Genomic DNA, 12,755 nt, shown 5'->3' with positions numbered 1-12,755 from the left:
TCTCCTTAACACTGCAAGCTTACATGTAGACAGGGGCGTAGCTAGGAACTTTCCATCGTTTGGGGGTCCGGGGGCTTGATCTGACTGGGGTCCCCAGCATTTTGCGTAATATTTAATTCTTAATGTATTTCAAATGAATTAGTGATATTATAGAGATCTAGAACAAGCTCTTTAATTAAGTTTAAAAACATCTTTGCCTAATCACAAAGATTAGCGTATATTCCAAGGTCTAAGTATTTCATTCGTAATTTGGCTTCATGACTTAACGAACACCCCCCCCCCATACGTACATAGCTTGATCGTAAGATGGCCTGGGCCTGAGCCAAACATTAAGTAACACACACACACACACACACACACACACACAAAAGATCTATATTACGCCGTCAAAAAAAGCGACTTTATTGTCCATTACTTTCTAAAAACCTTAAATGGCCAGATTTTTTCTAATTGACTAATCTAAAGGGAAAACAAAAAGATATGGAAAGATACCTTTGTGGAATATTCACAGCGTAAACCTCTCCACACTTTTACATAAATGAGATATTTTGATATGAAACATCGGTAGAACAACGTAAAATTTCTTTTCTTATCTTATATAATACAGACGTTACTTCAAAAAAAGAAGATGATTACGTCCTACGCGTCATACATTTAGTCATGCATATTAGCCAATGACCTAAATTCTGCCAAGTCACTGGTTTTCCTGGCTAGTTCAGGCAACCCATTCCATTTCTGACTTAATCAAGTAACGTAGTTTTTAAATCAATTATTTCTTTATAAAGCTGATGGTGGACTTTTGGCGGTCTATAATTTCTTATTCTATTTATCTTATTATCTTATATGTTACCGGTACATTATTTCTTGTATTGCTTCATTATTTTCAAGGATTCTTACCAATGAGCTCTGCACAATAAAGTTCTTCTATCAACAGTCCAATTAATAACCTCTGCAAAAGCGCATAATGTTCGTTAGCGTTTATTTTTAGCGGCTCTTGAAAGGGGAATAGACTCTATTGGTTTTGTGTGGTCTGTTTGTCCGTCCGTCCGTCCGTCCCGTTTAGATCTCAAAAACTAGAAGACAAAATGAAAATCCATTACCTAAAGTAGGTCAATTTTTTTTCGAGTTGCCAATTTATCTAATTTTGTAGCCAAATTTAAATTTAAAATGATATTTTTAACGGTCAAACCAAGTTTTCACTGTGTGGCCAATTAGAGAGATAATTTTTTTTTCCAAAGATAAACATAAACTGTTAAATGTCTAGTAAAAATCGTTAAAGAAATTTTGAAATACATGTCCAGTTTTTAGTAAGTTTCCACACATGAAACGTTTTCAAGCAAATAGAATGAATTGGAATGACAAAATTTGGAATGAAACATTTGATACGACAATGTGAACGTTTTCATTTGTTATATAAATGACATCTTTCGTTACAACGAAACATCTATTGTAACGATGTGTAAATTATCGAACAGCTAGAGCAATGAAAATATGACCTCTACATAACCTTGGACACGACTATCCAACAGAGACAATGTAGTTGTTATGTAATGTATTAACAGCTATAATGTAACTGTAAACGAAAAGTTTACTAAACCCAGTTATATTAAACAACTACAACAGCCTTGGCTGTAAAACAACTAAATATCAGCTGCTTGCTACTGCCAACTATGGGCTGGTAAAAAAAAAACATTTTTTGAAGGTCAAGAAAAAAAGTGACACAATCTTACGATCTGTGAGTATCGATTACCGTAGCCAGGAGACACAGTATTGATTTTTAGATGATATAGCCTTCGATGTTCATCTTGACAGGAAGTTCTAACGTGCTGGGGAGTTGGTGTCACCTTTCAGGACCGATGACACAGTTTTGACACTAATCGTCTAAATAGCTAATAAACTCGTATATAATGACATAGATCTATATGGCGAGAAATATTTTGATTGGGTTGATAATAAAAAAGGTCTCTGAAACTGCAGATCAAATTGACGTTTGACGTCCAAGAACAAACAACAAATATGACTGTAGCGAACAAACGCGAACAAGTTTTATTAAGTTAGACATGTAGAAATAAGGAAAATAATAATCAATCTTTAAAGAAACAACAAGGGGAAACAGATCTTATCTTATCTTATAAATTACCGACGTTCCTTCGGAAGAGAAGATAATTACGTCTTACACGTATCCATAAGTTAATCTGATAGTGCATAAATGATTTAAACTCATTGGTTTTCATGGCTGATTCAGGCTACCCATCCCATGCCAAAATGCCACTAGGCTAGAAGGAGCACTTGTAAGAATTATTTCTAGAATATGGAATCATAAATAGATATATATGATTGTGTTTTTCTGAGTATTTTATTATGTTGTGTTTTTGTATTTTTAAGATATGGTTCAGTGTTTTATCCATTATTACTTTTAGTACGGTACTCTAAATTTGGTGATTTTACTAATGGTGTTACTCTAGTCAAACGTGAATACAACGTATTCGTGTGTTATAAATCTCACAGCTCCATTTTAAATCTGCTATATAACCTTTGTAAATACAGTCGCACCCGGCTCATCGGACCACATCGGGACGTTATAATGTTGGTCCTAATAACTGGCTGATCCGTTTATCCGATTTTACTGTAAAGATTTGTTTCGGTCCGAATAAGTGGCTGGTCCTATAGTGCATATTCGACTGTATTTAAAAAAAAAATGACTGAAGTTTTTAACTCAAAATAAATGACCAAAAAAAAAAAAAAAGAACAAAAAATACATGTGTGTGTGTGCGTGTGTCAGTTGTATATATGGTAAATGTTTAGATGTGTGTGTGTGTGTGTGTAGATACATGAAAACGGATGGATAGTGTGTTTGTATAGAGTCTCTAAACACCCTAATCTAATCCTAGGCGCCACTCAGTCAACACAGATGAAAGCGGCAATCAATTCTGGCCAACAAATATTGCCGGCTAGGACGTAAACACAATGCAATTGTCTGTCTCGCCATTGACATAATACACACACGTGTGAGAATTAGTCAGGGGCGAAGCAGCGTCTGGGTAGTGTGCTGATGGAGCCGAAGATGAAGTGTGTAGATATAAAAAATACATTTTAGGACAAAAAAAAAGCCAGTTTTGATTTTGTAAGAAGGCATACGATTTGTAAGCTCACATAATATTTGAAACAAAATATCCCCATACAATTTTAACACTGTTTATTTAGAAGGTTACAGAAGAAAAAAAAAAGTAAACTAAAATAGTCCCAAAACAGCGAGCTAGACCTACAAGGTTCAGGTTTGCAGATGATATAGACCTCACTGGAAAAAATGCAGACTAGAACAAGATCTTACTTCGAAACTGAATGCTACAGCTAGAGCAGCGGCATGGAAATCTGTGCTAAATAAAGCAAAGGACTAGTTTGTGAAGATAGTACTAGATATTGCATCCAGTTGAATGGCCAAACATTAGAAGCTGCCTCGTTGAAATACCTAGGGTCAAACATAACAAGAGATGAATGATCAATAAAAGAGATAATAGCAGTTCAAGCTTGGCATTCACTGCTATGAGCAGCTTCCAAGTAAAATTAAAACTGTATTCTTCCCTAGTGGTCTGTCTACTCCTATGTGCTGGTGAAAGTTGGACACTGAACGCTTAGGTTGAAAGAAGCATTCAAGCCTTTGAGAGCGAATGCTACAGAAAATTGCTGGGTATCAGATACCAGGAAAAGACAGATGAGTTTTTACTTTTACAAGTCAACACTCTGGCTAGCAAGAAGGAGTAACTCCTCAATACTGTAAAGAGACGAAAGCTGACCTGGTTTGGTCATATTGTAAGACATGACTCACTGTCAAAAGTCATTCTTCAAGGTACAGTGGAAGAAGCACTAAGAAAGGGTCGTCCAAAGAAAAGCTGGATGGACAATCTAAAAGAATGGACCGGCCTCTCTCTAGATATCCTGCTTGGAGCAGCTGCTGACCGGGAAGAGTGGAGGGATTTGTTAAGCGAACTGTCACAGCACTCCTACGAGATTTGAATCAGTTCATTGAGTCTATAAGTTTCTGTCTTCATGTTAAGTCTACAACTATGAATTTAATATTAAATTTGACTTATATTGTGCGTTATTACATTAAGTACAGGGTGTAATCTGTTGTTTTATGATTTCAACTTGAAAATTAAAATTATTTTTTTTTAAAAGAGGATCTCGGCATACAATGGACCTCATTCACCAATCGTAAACAAACAACATTTAATCACGTGATCTTATTGATAAAACAACTGTCACGTGACAACCATCATGAATTAAACAATAGATCGTAAATTATATAGAAGAGATAGAGCACCACGTGGCTAAATGTTGTTTGTTTACGATTGGTGAATGAGGTCCATTGGATTTTAGGTCATCATAATTAACCTCTCAAAAATACCCAGACCTATTCACCATTGTAACAGCAATGTTGTGGCCTATATAACATGTGTCGGAAACTTATATGGCCCTCACTATAAAACGTTTAAGTAGGCTACTACTGCACTGGTCTATATAAAAAAAACAACTTTTGAGCGCAATGCGTGACAGCTTTGATACGAACTTTCACGAACAAGCTTGACCTCATAGCTAGATATCCATTGACAACTAGCTTACTTTGACCTCATAGCTAGATATCCATTGACAATTAGCTTACTTTGACCTCATGGCTAGATATCCATTGACAATTAGCTTACTTTGACCTCATGGCTAGATATCCATTGACAATTAGCTTACTTTGACCTCATAGCTAGATATCCATTGACAATTAGCTTACTTTGACCTCATAGCTAGATATCCATTGACAATTAGCTTACTTTGACCTCGTAGCTAGATATCCATTGACAATTAGCTTACTTTGACCTCATAGCTAGATATCCATTGACAATTAGCTTACTTTGACCTCGTAGCTAGATATCCATTGACAATTAGCTTACTTTGACCTCGTAGCTAGATATCCATTGACAATTAGCTTACTTTGACCCCTTAGCTAGGTATCCATTGACAATTAGCTTACTTTGACATCATAGCTAGATATCCATTGACAATTAGCTTACTTTGACCTCATAGCTAGATACCCATTGACAATTAGCTTACTTTGACCTCATAGCTAGATATCCATTGACAATTAGCTTACTTTGACCTCATAGCTAGATATCCATTGACAATTAGCTTACTTTGACCTCGTAGCTAGATATCCATTGACAATTAGCTTACTTTGACCTCATAGCTAGATATCCATTGACAATTAGCTTACTTTGACCTCGTAGCTAGATATCCATTGACAATTAGCTTACTTTGACCTCGTAGCTAGATATCCATTGACAATTAGCTTATTTTGACCCCTTAGCTAGGTATCCATTGACAATTAGCTTACTTTGACATCATAGCTAGATATCCATTGACAATTAGCTTACTTTGACCTCATAGCTAGATACCCATTGACAATTAGCTTACTTTGACCTCGTAGCTAGATATCCATTGACAATTAGCTTACTTTGACCTCATAGCTAGATATCCATCGACAATTAGCTTACTTTGACCTCATAGCTATATATCCCTTGACAATTAGCTTACTTTGACCTCATTGCTACATATCCATTGACAATTAGCTTACTTTGACCTCGTAGCTAGATGTCCATTGACAATTAGCTAACTTTGACCTCATAGCTAGATGTCCATTGACAATTAGCTTACTTTGACCTCATAGCTAGATATCCATAATCCACTGACAATTAGCTTACGAGTTAACTCAATTCTTTTTAACACGTTAGTCTAGATTTTACATCTGGGTCAATATATATATACAGGCGAAGAACACGCGTGTCGTCTCAGTTGTACAAGTAGCGTGTCATAGTAATGCTATTAAAAAAGGTAGAACGTGACCTAGTAAATCACCCCCCCCCCTCAAGCATCTGCTTTCTATACAGATGTACCCAGTATGTTCAAGATAATTAGCTTGAAGCTTTTGTGTTTAATTATTTACATAGACTTATATTTATAGACTTGTGTGTGCGTCTGTTAGTGTGTTAAGGAGATGGATGTTTGTGTGAATGTACAGAAACTGATGCATGTGTAGGCTATACTTGAAGTGTTTTTTTTTTTTTAATAGCTTTTATAGAGCGCAACTTTCATGCTTAGAGCATGCTCAGAGCGCTATGGACCAATCTCATTTGTAGACCAGTGGGGGGGGGGGGGGGAGGAGGTATCTGGGAGAAGGTTTTCCGTGCTGCCTTTAGGCGCTCAATAAACACAACTCTGGTGTCGAACCTCGAGCCCCCTTGTTAGGTAGCCAAGCCAAGCCCAAGCGTGCTTAACCTCTCGGCCACACACCCCACAGTTTATTTATTTTATTTTATTACATCAGAAAGCAAACATTTTCATATTATTTTATAAATTCGTAATTGCGTCATACACGTATCCATATGTGAATCTAGTCTTGTGTGTTAATTAGAGAGTTAAACTCTGCCAAGTCATTTGTTTTCTTGGCTGATTCAGGCAACCCGTTCCATGCTCTTATGGCACTACGGAAGACGAACCACCTGTACGAATTAGGCCTGGCCTATGAAATAAGAAATGCGCCTTTTATCTTTGTGTCTTTCTGGGTATTTTATTAGGCTTTGTTTTTGTTGGCCCTATTTGTAAGTTATGGTTCAGTGTTTTATGGATCAAGTTGTATTTTTTGTTGGCCAGATTTTGTATGTTATGGTTCAGTGTTGTATGTATATTATCATCTTCGTTACCCAATAACATTTTTAATACTAGAAGATAAGCATGGCCTATCTGTGCTACTAATCTAAGTAAGTTATTGATCGGTTGATGGTCTGTTGGTTCGAGTAGGCTACACATATTTACGTTTAGAGCTGCGCATAGTGTGACCTGCGTGTTTATTATTGAGTGTGCTTTTTTTTTTTTTACCTTCACATAAGAATCAATCCGAATCACTCCTTCCTCTCTCTCTCTCTCCCTACCCGCACTGCCTCTTTCAGTCTATCCACCAAACCAGATCCAGTCACTAGTCCAAACCCGAACACAAAGTCACACGAAGTCCAACTCCTCGACTTTCGGCTCACAACAAACACATCTGCACGAGAGAAGGAAGAAGTGGGAAGAATAAAAAAAAAAAAAAGGAAAAAAAAAAATCGCCAGCAATGTTCAGTCACACCCGAGTTTCTCCCCCTCTCTCGGAGACTCGCGATCATCTGTGTCTAGTGCGCCTACCCGAATCTCCCCGTATGGCTGCACGCGCGCTTGCATCACGTAATGGAAAAAAAAAAAATAAAAAGCTGCGTTCACGTGCTTGTTTAGAGAGTATGACAATCCAATTGCGTCATGTTTAATTAGTTTTACACTTCCTATGTTACTACCATAAATCAGTGGTTCTAAGTTTAGGTTCCAAACTGCATCCGTTTCTCGCTGGTAAGCAATGTAATTCCAAAATATGCGAAACTCAGAAAACTTGTTTTTAATGCAGTATTTTGACACAAATTAATGTATTATCTAATATATAAAGCTCAATGTAAAGAGTATGTGTGGGTGTATGCATGTATGTTTGTCGCGAATAGAAATCAAAACCGTTTGACCAAGATAAACTTTGGCATAATTTTCTTTAGATCACGGCGGAGACCGTAGTGTATGTTAAATGTCTCACCCACAACAAGAAGGCATTAAAAATAAAATATTAAATAACTTAATTTATCGTGAGACTTTTTAACAATCGAGGCACTAAAACATACAAAGGATTGGGCAAGTCTTACACTGCACAAGGTACTAAAACATGAAGGACTGGGCAAGTCTTACACTACACAAGGCACTAAAACATGAAGGACTGGGCAAGTCTTACACTGCACAAGGTACTAAAACATGAAGGACTGGGCAAGTCTTACACTGCACAAGGTACTAAAACATGAAGGACTGGGCAAGTCTTACACTGCACAAGGTGCTAAAAATGGCTCGGCATTAGACCTGAGTCCTACGTTTCTAGTTCTCCGAATTTTCACTGGTGGCTGAGTGGCTTACGAACCGGGAGTTACAAGTTCGAATCCTGGTGAAGACTGGGATTTTTAATTTTGGGATCTTTTAGTACCTCTGATGATATATCATCATGATAGGTACCTGAGATTAGATGGGAAAAGGTAAAGGCGGTTGGTCATTGTGCTGGCCTCATGACACCCTCGTTAACTGTGGGCCTCAGAAACAGATGACCTTTACATCATCTGCCCTATCGATCGCAAGGTCTGAATGGGGAACTTACATTTCTAGTAATTATAAAAACAAAATGAAAGCTTTATAATACTATTGTATTGTATTTAGTGGGAAGCACGGTCGAGAGGCCAAGTGCACTTGGCTTGGCTTGGCTACCTAGAAGGGGGCTCGAAGTTCGACACCCGACTCGGGCAGAGTTGTGTTTACTGAGCGCCTAAAGGCAGCACGGAAAACCAACTCCCACCCACCGGTCCACAAATGAGATTGGACCAAAAGCGCTCTGAGCATGCTATAAGCATGCTATAAGCATGAAAGTAGCGCTATATAAAAGCTATATTAATATTAATAATAATAGACACACTAAAGCAACAAGAGTCTCAAATAACATTAATAATAATTGTATTTATAAAACGCTGTTAACAAACAAAATGTAGGCTCAAGGCGCTGTAATAACATTACAAACACAAACACGACAGCAACATTCAATTCCCCAACATTGATTTTATTAGTCTCTTGTTTGTCTCATCACTCCCGCATCTTGTTCTCAATCTGACCTACTTTTACACAAAGTCCTCACTTACACACTTTTCCATGCTGTTCACTCAACCATGTACAATGATGGTCAACTGGTCATTTCATGCACAGGCACACACCACTGCACTACCGGCCACTCAAAACACATGGGCCTACACTTACTATCACAATTATTGTGTCCAATATTAAAATATACACACCAAGTCTGGGGATGACTTGCCACCGGGCGACACAGATAACAGGTTTTAAAACTTAAAAGAAAAAAATCTCAGCTAAGGTTCAACAAAGCTTACCAATACAAATGTCTACATACTGTACTGATTCAGAGACACTTCTCCCTTCACTTCATCTTCACGTGTCCATTAGTCTATTAGACCGTTGGGGAACCACGCACGATCTGACAACCGTCTCTCTCCATTCCTCTCTATCAACTGCAAAGACTATAGTCTCTTCCTTTGACATTCATAATTGTTATCCTCTCATCGTTTTTTTTTTTTTGTCTGCTTCTCCATCTTTTTCCTGGTACTGTTCCCTGCAGGAAAGTCTTTGCGAGCCATGAGGATCTCATTTTATGGCCGTACAGTTTTAACTTGTATAATTTTTATTTTACAGTAATCAGAATGTGTTCATGTTTGTAGAGCGCTCGTCAGAGGCGTAGCTATGAGTTTTCCATCGTTTGGGGGCCCCGGGGGACTTGACCTCTTTGGAGGCCCTTTCATTTTGCGTAATATTTCATTTTTAATGTCAAAACACTCATTTGGGGGCCCCCTCGAGTGGGGGGGGGGCGGGGTGATTTTCAAATTCCCCCCTCCTCCCCCACCCTAGCTACATCACTGGCGCTTTTTGTGATACTAGAATCCATCTGTAAACATCTAAATTACAAGATCAGGGACGGCGTTAAGCATAGTGCATCCGATTGGTGGGGGGGGGGGTGGGGGGGGGGGCTTCGCACTCAAAGAATTTTTTTAGAGAAAAAAAAAATTGCGAAACTTAGATCAAATCTCAAACATAGCAGAACTCTTTGTCTATTAGCCTAGCTCTCAGTCTCTACTATGATTTAACTCTTTCTCTCCGTAATTATTTACCACATTCTGGTGGAATCAACGCTGGTATCGTCAGTTAGGAGAGAAAGAGTTAAGGTTTATTCACATCTACTCGTTAGACTACAGATGTTAGAAGACCTTTTGTTTCTTCCATTTGGTGAAGTGTCAAAACGTTATTTCTAGTCACGTGATCATGAATCATACATGAAACACATTCGTGCTATCGGTGTCATATGAATTGAACTTTTTGTTTAGGTATAGATGCAGCAAGGTTTTTATTTCATTGCGCATTTTTCGGTCTTAATTTTTTGTTTTTCTATTTCATTAGGGGCCACCGGCAGCACCCTAATCACTTTGACTATTGTCTCCAATTACCTAAGTCCAATTACCTAAGTCCAATTACCTAAGTCCAACTACCTAAGTCCAATTACCTAAGTCCAACTACCTAAGTCCAATTACCTAAAATTACCTAAGTCCGCACTGACAAGGCTAGGACATTCCTCTCTTAATTTTCCTCCACTTAGAGTCCAAGATTCGCTCGAATACAGGAATGTCGCCATGACCAAGGAGAGCATCAAATTTAACTGTGACAGTCATAGAGGAAAAGAGTTCACTGACTTATTGGTGTGCATAAACTTCCGCAGAATATGGAGCGCAAATAAATGCAGTAAAAAAAATAACACAATGACTAACAGAGAACAGGACTTTACCTTGGACTTCAGGATCGGATGTGAGAAAACAGCGAAGTTGTCAAAAGTTTAAAATATCTCCGAGCTATCGTCTCAGATAAAAGGAGCCAGGGGTTAATTACTGGCCAGAATCGCATATTCTACGGCAGCACATTCGAGGTCAAGACAATCGTTAAAGACGAAGGCAGAGCCCTCAACACAAAAGTCAGAGACAATACCAACCCTTACAACAGTTTGACTAAAGTTTAAAAAATGCAACCCGATTGGATTCAATGTATTATGACCAATACAAGTATCCAATGAAATAATTTATGTAGTCAGGCTCATGCAATACAATTTACAAGCTCATACTAAAATGTTTAACGTTACGACTTCTGCATTATTGATTAATGTAGCTGTTCTTGTCAAGTAGAAAAGTGTTCATTAGTGATAGTTTTAATGTGTTGGTTTGTATTGTACCAGGCTTAGACTTTAGTCACCGACAGGCGCAATGCGTCATTAATTCTATATTAAATACAGCGAAAGTCGTGGCTAAACTTTTTGGACAATTAGTATAACCCGCTTTTAGTATTAAGAACAAGGTTAAACTGTAAATAGCATCAACAACTATTGTAAAAAAAATATTTAAATAATCAATGTCTTCTTTGTGTTCAAATAAAGTAACATTCATATTTAAGTTGTCATAAATCTGTACCATTCAACAATTAACACCTTTTACCAATGGTTTATAGATAAGTTTCTAACCCTAAATGTTCAGAAAACTAAAGAAATGATTATTGACTTTAGGAAACATTAAGGCCATAAATTCAGATAAACAACCAAACCATAGAACAAGCACAAGAATACAAATATCTAGGAACAACCATCAACAACAAACTGATATGGAGTGAACACTGTCAAAACCTCTACACAAAAATTCACCAGCGACTCTTCTATCTCAGAAAGCTAAGAAAATTTAACATCGACAAAACAATAATTAAACTTTTTTTATACAGCAACCACCAGCAGTCTAATTAACTTTGCCATCACCTGCTGGTATGGTAATACTTCACTGGCACAAAGACTTAGACTAAATAGACTAATTGAAAAAGCATCGCATATCACTCGAATACAGCTACCATCTCTTGAAGAGCTTTTTCATGAAAGACTAAACACTCTCGGTTCTTAAGGACAACCTGCACCCATTAAACCACTGTTACATAAGATCTGAACGAAGTGGTCGTCTTCTTTCCATTAGGACTAAAACAGAAAGATTTAAAAACTCCTTTATCCCACTTTCGGTCAGAGTGTTACAAGATCAGCTGTCGTCATCGAGAAGTACATAGAAGTTCAAATTCATAAAGCGCTGGTTATGAATGTGTATGTGTTTGTGTTTGAATGTTGTTTGATTTTTCATCTATACTGTTATTGTACAGTAGTTTGGCTGATGTTGTCAATTGTAGTCAAACTGAATTTCCATTTGATTGGATCAATAAAATTATCTTATCTTATCTTATCTTTAAAAAAATTAAAAAGGCCAGTATGGGAATCAAACCCACGAAATATGCGTTATTATCGTGACGCATATCAACTGAGTAAATCAGTCATACGAAATGTGCGAAATTATTATTTTTGTTACTTCCTCCTTTCTTCCATTCATGAAGAAAGAAAAAAAAATTTAAAGTACGAAAGTAAAAGTGTACTAGCCAATGATGTTCATTGCCAGGCCAATACAAAAACATGTTAAGACAGCAACAAGGGCGAATGCCCTGCTACAAAAGGCGGCTTCAAATTTAGCTTGTATATATTCATATTTTGTTCTTTGATCTTGTTGGTCATCATTGCCTTCCCTTATCATGGCTTATGTATATGCCACGGGCGATATTTTTATTTGGCGCGCTTAAAGAAGGAACAGGGTATCTTATCTTATCTTATATAATACAGACGTTACTTCAAAAAAGAAGATGATTACGTCCTACGCGTCATGCATTTAGTCATGCATATTAACCAATGACTTAAATTCTGCCAAGTCACTGGTTTTCCTGGCTAGCTCAGGCAACCCATTCCATGCTCTAATAGCACTAGGGTAACAGAGGTGCACCCCCCCCCCCCACCGACATAGAGGACACACATTTGAGCCCTCTCCCCCCCCCCCCCAATTTCCCAAAAAAAAGGTCATTGTAGAAGATAGGCGCAGAAGACTTTAAATAAACTTAAATAAATTTTTAATAAATCCCCAGCGTACGACGTTTTTGTCTGCATCAGATGTGGAAAATAAGCATGCAGCAACTGGGTTTGCGTT

At 37.5% G+C, this 12,755-nt stretch overlaps 1 protein-coding gene across 7 annotated transcripts in view; it reads right to left on the bottom strand.

The window, feature by feature from the left end:
* The window catches only part of LOC106075591 (voltage-gated potassium channel subunit beta-2-like), a 74,827-nt gene that overhangs the window by 59,486 nt on the left and 2,586 nt on the right, over positions 1-12,755 (bottom strand). The window contains exon 1 of one of the 7 annotated variants that reach the window (XM_056008368.1): positions 6,922-7,142. The exons of 5 other annotated variants lie outside the window; for them this stretch is intronic. The gene's annotated coding sequence lies outside the window, so the exon portion shown is untranslated. Of the gene's footprint in view, positions 1-6,921; positions 7,143-12,755 lie in introns of those variants that run through there. One more of the 7 variants, XM_056008371.1, reaches the window with a different exon arrangement.

The sequence above is a fragment of the Biomphalaria glabrata genome, chromosome 13 (genome assembly GCF_947242115.1).
Source record: "Biomphalaria glabrata chromosome 13, xgBioGlab47.1, whole genome shotgun sequence".
NCBI lineage: Eukaryota > Metazoa > Mollusca > Gastropoda > Planorbidae > Biomphalaria > Biomphalaria glabrata.
Note: the sequence above shows the minus strand (reverse complement) of the source record. Positions and strands in the feature narration are given on the sequence as shown.